Below are 7712 nucleotides of genomic sequence, written 5' to 3' on the forward strand. Positions count from 1 at the left end.
ATGACATCCCTTTTTGTTCATCTCTATTGAAAACTCAGACATTTCGAACCGTACGCGTACGTAACATCAGTCAGTGTTTCAACATGGTCACGTCTTCATAATTAGCTGAAGAGGCGCAACTTGAAGTTGTATACAGGGGCGGATCTGGGTTCAAATTTAGGAGGGGGCCAAAATGTTTCCAAAAAGGACCTCTGACCCTTCACTCCAGATCTGCCAATGTAGTATGTTTTATAAGCACAACTTTCTGAGAGTATAAAGCAAAGTGATTCCAAATGGAGAGGCCATTATTACTCAACGTTTGTAAGACACATTATTTTATGTATCAACAAAGCTACTTTGGACAGGGTGCTAGATCGAGGACCCTATGGGTAGCCAGGGGTCCTTTGGACCAGGCGTCGGGGTCCCTGCGCACCGCACCAGAGGCGTTACGCCACACAAATCTCAGGTTTTGAAGTTTCACACGAAGATTTGATAATCTGACCTCAAGAGTGCCTCGTGGCTTCCTCAAACTAGGGCCATTTTTTCATCCCAGCCTTAAATTCAATTGTGGGATTTTAGATGTGCTCGTTTTTTTTTGTTTTTGTTCATGTTTGTCTAAATTTTTTTTAACGACGAAATAAATAATAGGCCTAGGCCTATATAATATCAGTGCCGGATCCAGGAATTTGAAATGGAGGGTCTATAGCAAGAAAAAAATATGGTTATGGCACCTGGAAATGGCAGACAGACTTAAAATTGTATTATATAATTTTCTTTTTTATCACCATTAAAAAAAATGTTTAACAAATTTTAAAAGGACGTGAGCTGGCTCCCTCCACCCCGCCTTAAATCCTTCACTGGAGATAATACTATAGGCATATGTTACTGTCGATATCAGGGAAACATTTCTATTATTTATCAACAAAGTTCTTTCATGGTCAGAGTGCTGATTTTCGGGACCCTATGAGTCGAGTGCCCAGCAGGTGTGGGTGATATAGCCCCGCAGAAAAACGTAGGAGGCTAATAAACTTGCATAAATAAAAAATCAACATTTCTTACTGATGAGGGCGCTTGTAATTTGAAGAGGAGCTGACTGCGTGTGGTAAATATGTTGACCGTCAGCAGCATAAACATTGTTCAAATATCAGTTCTGGTAGTCATTGGTAAGCAGTAGAATTGCTAAATTTAGAGTATGTTAAAACAGGGAGTTGGTTGAAATAAGGACGAGAATAAGATAACCTTCAAGATAATGTCATATAGGCCAATTTTCCCCAGTTCTCGCTTTATGATTATGATGGTGTTTGAATAAGGTTTCCGCGTTTTTGTAAGAGGCTCATGAGGGCGCCTTATAAAGTTATATTATTATTCTGTAGTTTAAAGCCCCATTCCCGGCAAATTTTCACTAAAAACTGATTTTTTAAAGAAAATATGCTTTTGCATTACTCCAATTATTATAAATCATGGAAAAATATTGGCATGAATTTTAGGCTTACGCAAAAGAATAAAAAAAATGAGAAATACAGACTCGGCCCTATTTCTCATAAAATATTACCATTTTCTCGACGAATTCATCGTTACTAGGCCTAGGCAAACTCAGTGGTTGTAGATCGCATCCACTGGAATACTCTCGCTTTTATGTATACTTTATACAGTCAATAAAGTGCGCCCTCTCTAATATGAGATTAGTTTTTGTACTTCACATCTCGCACAATGCGGTCGTTCGATTAAGGCTGAGATTTTTGTTTAAGTGTCAAAATCTCAGTCAGAATCAGTTTTTGAACAAATTTGAAATAATTCCTATGAAATATTATATTTCACAAGTGTCATTACTAGCAACGGAAAATATCATGTCAGCCGTTTTTATGTGTGATAACAAAACCTAAATCGAGGTAAGGCTAGGCCTAGTCTAGCAGCATTGGATAGGCGGCGCCTACGATATTTCTTCTCACGACCTATCGCAAAATCAAACATGAAAATTCATCCGCATTTATTCTTTGTGTGGAACACAAAAAAAAAAATCAAATTTCAGTCTTATTTCACATTTTTTTCATTCTTAGGAATGTCTAAATTCCGTTAAACTAGCAATTCCGTATTATATTTATAAATCTTTATAACATTATACAAAAATTAGATTTTTCTTAACAACTGAAATTTTGCTGGGAATGGGGCTTTAACGCCCATTCCCGGCAAAATTTCACTATAAAAAACATTTTTTTTTAATAGAAAAAATGCATATGCATTACTCTATTTATTATAAACCATAGAAAAATATTGTTTTATTCAAAAGGTGAAAAAAAAGAAGAGAAATAGAGATTGTTTTTTCATAGACTTCTTTGTATAATAATTAATATTATTTATTATTACTTAGGCAGTTCCAGAGGTTGTTGTAGATCGCATCCGCTGGAATGCTTTCGCTTTTGCGTACAGTATACTGTACTTTAATACAGCCGAGTGTCGGAGGTAGGCAGGGTAATTATTTCGCGAACCCACCGCATTCTTATCTTATTTTTATTATCTCAGCCACCAATACCATGAACCCTGACCATGATGAGAAGATATTTAATTGATCCCACAATTAATAATAAAAAAAAAACATTACGCCGTGGTTATTGATCTGACACCACAACCCAACTGGCCAGCGTTAGAAGTCCGATGCGCAATGAAATAAAGTATCATTGATATTTTCTAGTCAAAAACTTACCTCTATTAGTAAAAACTCAAACTGAATCATAAATGTTGTAATGTAGTAATTAAGCAGTGGATGAAGCCTTCTATTTTGACTTGCAGTATAGTAGTGGATCATAAAATAGCTACAGTAAGGACGTGCCAAGTGAGCTAGGAAGACAAAGTGCTATGCCTAGACTATAGCACTGATCAGTGAGTGTAGGCCAGTGGAAACCGAAATATTGAACATTTCTAAGTCAAAACAATCTCCCTCATCACGACGAATGTCATTCGTTTTACCCGCAATGTATTTAACATCCATGAAATAGATAGATAGCTTTTTATAAATCAGGAATTTTAAGTGTACGAATTACTAGCCTAGTCATTTCATAGTAGTTTATGATTTTTAAATGTGAAATACATGTACAGTATTCCAACAAATCCACTGTACTCCTTCTAGCCTCCACACTCATGATGATATGGACACACCACGCAGGGCTCAAATTGGGGGTTACAACGCTATTCATCTTCATAAATAACTTAAATGACTTTACTATGTGGTATCCGCTGATGCCCTCCGTGGAAAATGTATACTGTCATCCCCGGGGATGTTTATTTAATATCAAATATATATTAGATATTTACAATATTTTTTATGCAGTTCATTTCTAATTGCTGTTGCCAACTGAAACCCTACGTAGACCAAATATTTGGTTCTGTGCAATAATGATCATGAGAGTAGGCATTGGAGTTTCATAGTACGTTGGTCGTATGTTAAATATGTTATTCTTAAAAAAATCGTAATTAAAATGATCATATATTTATCAACCTTATATATTTGTTTTGGTATCAAACATCAACAAATTCAAACGACAGCCATAGCATGGGCTGAAATGATTTTGCCTAGGCGATCGGGCCCACTTTCAAACCATACAGTGTTCTGATGAAAATATTGAAAATATCAATGATCTTTCAATTGTGCATGCGTAAACCAACAGAAATAAGATGAGCTTTAGTGCTAAATTCTTGTCATCATGTTATTTAAAAATTGGTAAACTCCATAACGGAGGGTCATATCACATTCATTTTTTCTGGAAAATGTTCTCAAAAATTATTCTACACTACCGTATGATTGAAAAAAAATTGAAATTTTTTTTTTTACCCCTGAAACCAAGATGGAAAAAAAAGCCTATCTAAATAGTGTATTAAAATAGGCCTATGAATTACAGTGCAGTAGCATAGTACTTTCGTATTACTGTTCCAGTCACTGATAGTAGGGAGCTTTCGATAGCACGACGACGGTAGAATGTAGAACTAATGAAGTCACTAAAAGTCATCTGCGCATGCAAGAACGTTAAGGTCACCTCGTCGAGTAGATTCTGTAGAATTTGGCCAAATCTACGTATGCAACGAACGTAGGACACCAGGTAGGATGGTCACGCATGAGTGATTTCGTTCTAGCGTCGCATCGTCGCACAAAATCGAAAGCTCCCTAATATACAGATTTCACTTATGAATTAAAGTTACATTGTATGTTTTATAAAGAAGTATGTTTTTAACACAGATAAATCTCGTATGGTAACTAAAACAGTCTTAATTTTTGAACACAAATAAAAAAAACCATGAAAATTGAGCCACCACAAGATTTTGTGTATAATAATTAGTAGGCTGACATTGTTAAGTAAGCTGTACGACACTTGTCATTAGTCATAAAATGTGCATTTTCAGAAAAAATTGTGATTGAGTCTAAGTAAAAGCGCAAGTTTCATGCCAAATGCATGAGACTTGGTAGCATGTGGTCTACAGTTCACTTTAGGACCAGTGCCTAAAATCTTGAGGGCAAGTGAGGGGCAATCTAATATAGGGTAAGATATTTTTCTATAACAGACCAGAGATATAAAATGAAATTGAAGGCTTGTTTTAATCAGGTTATATTTCCACCTTTGGTAATAATATGCACATCCTGGCCATTTTTGGGCTCCTATGTTCTCCAAGTATGTAGTGTAAGTATTTTCATTGCTGCGAAGCAGCCAATTCATATTCTTGACAGCAATTTGACCTCTGAAAGGTCATTGTTTGTCAAAAAACTATCACCTAAGACAACTGAAAAGCGGAGTTTCCTTCTTTCGTTCTGCCGGGTAAAATCAATTACTTTAGGCGACGTTTGTAGACTAACCTACTCGTACCAACGTCGGCATGATGTCGCGACGCTGGAGTACTATTCAGCGTTTTTACTATATTTCTAGGTTTCCTATTTCTACGTTTAATCGGCTCATGCCTCAGCCACAATATTTTGAGGCCAATATTATTTACGAACCCAGTTAAACTTATTTACTAGTCTATTTAACATGCTAATTATTACATTTAGGCGACGCTTGTTGTAGACTGGCATAGAGTTTTCGGAAATAAATACCATTTTATACACATGCGCAGATCGATTCGCCAGCAGCGAGTCATCGCCAGCAGCAGCAGCGAGTCGCCAGCAGAGAGATGTCACTGCAGCAAAACACTATTGTACACAGTACCAACGCTGTTCTAATATAGACAATGGGTCGTGCTCATATTATTTGTTATATTTTTATTATTCATTATTTTCACTTGACTCGCATAAATAATTTTGTTCGAAGAACATTTTATGCAGTTGTACTTCGCAGCACTTCACTTGCAATTTGCAATTTCTAGTTTTAGGCTTTAATTCTGTTTTACAGTATGCCATGGGAAGGCCGGGGGAAGGGGTTAAAATACTAAAAATGACCATTAAGTCTTCATTGGAATATGGATTTAGTTCCGCATTCTCAATTTTTACACCCAAGGCCTGCCTCCCCCCCCCCCCCAACAAAAGCCCTGTAGATATTTGTTATTGGGTCTTACCATCTACAAAAGAATTTTTAAACATTCCTCAATCATGACAGGTAAACTTTGACATTGCATCTTCAAGTCAGATATGTTGAAATGAAATCCAGTTATTGATTGGAACAAACACCCACAGCAAATGCTCGATGCAAAAAAATAATGTTCAAGTAGGCAAATCACCTTATTTTGTGAGGTAGCACCCACTCCCACTTTCCAATTCAATTCATTCTATTCAGTCTGTTATACATAGAACAGAAATGTGCTTTGAAGCTAAGCGATCAACATAAATAGTTAAAAACAGACTGGAAACTTTAAAATGTTCCAAACAGAACAGTAAAAAAAAACATTAAGACGATATAATATATAAAAAAAAAAACTACAGTAAAACGTGTTAAGTGACGTTATCAGAACAATAAATATACTATAAAAACATTAAAATGCAGTAAAGAGTTAAGATATATTATTAAAACACTGTACGATGATAAAAAACAAAGAGCAGAAAATGCATTAATAAACGTTCACTCTCTCATCAGTCCCTCCCATTTCAAGACTCCTTGATACGCCACTGGTCAGTGTAGGCTTGTAGACAGACATTGTATGAGTGTTCCTCAGACAGTGTTGGAATGCTATACCTAAATAATTTTAACACTTCATTTATATTATTATATTTTCAATTTCATGTGAGACTTCTGTCAAATTGTTATACAGGTTCACACCATGGTTTTGTCAACTAAATCTTTAATTAGATAGTCAATGATGATTTGAAGCTTGTATCAAGTGGTCTGGAAGGTGTTCAAAAAACTCTGCAGGTGCACTTCTTCAGATTAACAACAGAAAGTCAGCACAAAAACATTCACAAGTTTCGGGGTAGGTTTATTTTATTCTATAGTGAGAATCTAACTAATTGTCAGAAGCGTGTAAAGAGGTATTTTGTTGACATCATCAATACATATTAGTCTGGTCGAACTGTAGTACCCAAATACACTCGAAGTCAGTTTTTAGGTTTTTTTTTCAGTTTTTTATTTGGCTCTCACTTTTTCAACAGTGGCACACACAAAATGGTGCGTCCATAAAACATAGAAAAACAACAAGTTGAGAAAAATACAATCAATCTAATGTGAAGAGAAGTACAAGCTAACTTCATTACAACATAAATAATAATAATAATAATAATAATAATATCAATAGCAACAACAATAATAATGAAATCAATAATAATAATAATAAAAAATAACAATAATAATACCGTAGCTAATATTAATAAATAATCAATTACATATTGTACAAGCAAAAAAACACAAAATTAGATGTAATACTGTATAAGAAGTAATCATGAAATATGGAACCATAGGGAAGTTCAGTTCAAAGGATACCAGTTTGGCATTTACTATTTGTTTTATTGGATTTAACTACAAATTAATAATTAAATAATCAAATTGAAGTTAATAACGCAGTAAATAGACATGTGTTTCAAAGTATATCTTTTTTATTCCATTATAGTGGAGGGTACATTGTATCGTATACATATTTTTGTGTCTACTCCCCATACGGGGACGTAGACACTATGTCATGGTGTAGCAATTAAAGATGGCAGAAAAGGGTAAATCGGGTTTAGGCATGATGGGTACTACTACCACGAGGTAGGGGGCGCTCTATTGACAATCGAATAGCGTTCGGAACTCAAAATTACGTTCGAAACTTGAACACGCGTTATAGAGACAAAGCACGCGTTCGCCACGAACGTCTTTTACCGTCATTTGAAGGACGCCCTCTAGAACATGGTAGTACTCTTAGGCGTGATCTACAAATTATTCCCAACGACAGAAACGGGTCAAACACGTTTACTATTGTTATATGACAAGCTCCCAAACGCGTCTGTGAAATGCCGTTTGGAAGCTTGTCGTTCGAGCCGTTTATTCCGTTTGGAAGTTAACTCCTCCCCTTTTCATATGGCTGACTGCTCGTGAATGGCAAAATGTTAAACGCGTTCAGCGAAATTTGGAATTTGATCGTGATTTGAACAACTTCAAAACTTGTTCAGTGTCCCTACCGTATCTAGGCTATGTAGGCCTAGGCCTATATTTATAATAGCCTGGTAGTAAAATGCTAGCCTACGCTAGGTGACAGTTCACGAAGAAATGTTTATAATAAGGCCTAAATTTAATTATTTTTCTTGTTGGGGAAACCCCAATGTTTCTTGTATTTTAGTAGGCTAG

At 35.6% G+C, this 7712-nt stretch overlaps 1 protein-coding gene across 1 annotated transcript in view; it reads left to right on the plus strand.

Annotated features, from left to right (window-relative positions):
- Window positions 1-1044: 1044 nt before the first annotated feature.
- The window catches only part of LOC117104695 (putative GPI-anchored protein pfl2), a 53868-nt gene continuing 47200 nt past the window's right edge, over window positions 1045-7712 (plus strand). The window contains exons 1-2 of the mRNA XM_033245578.1: window positions 1045-1142; window positions 6205-6363. The gene's annotated coding sequence lies outside the window, so the exon portion shown is untranslated. The remainder of the gene's footprint in view (window positions 1143-6204; window positions 6364-7712) is intronic.

This window comes from Anneissia japonica, unplaced genomic scaffold, assembly GCF_011630105.1.
Source record: "Anneissia japonica isolate Jap-2015-1 unplaced genomic scaffold, ASM1163010v1 scaffold287712_len2945570_cov188, whole genome shotgun sequence".
Lineage (NCBI taxonomy): Eukaryota > Metazoa > Echinodermata > Crinoidea > Comatulida > Comatulidae > Anneissia > Anneissia japonica.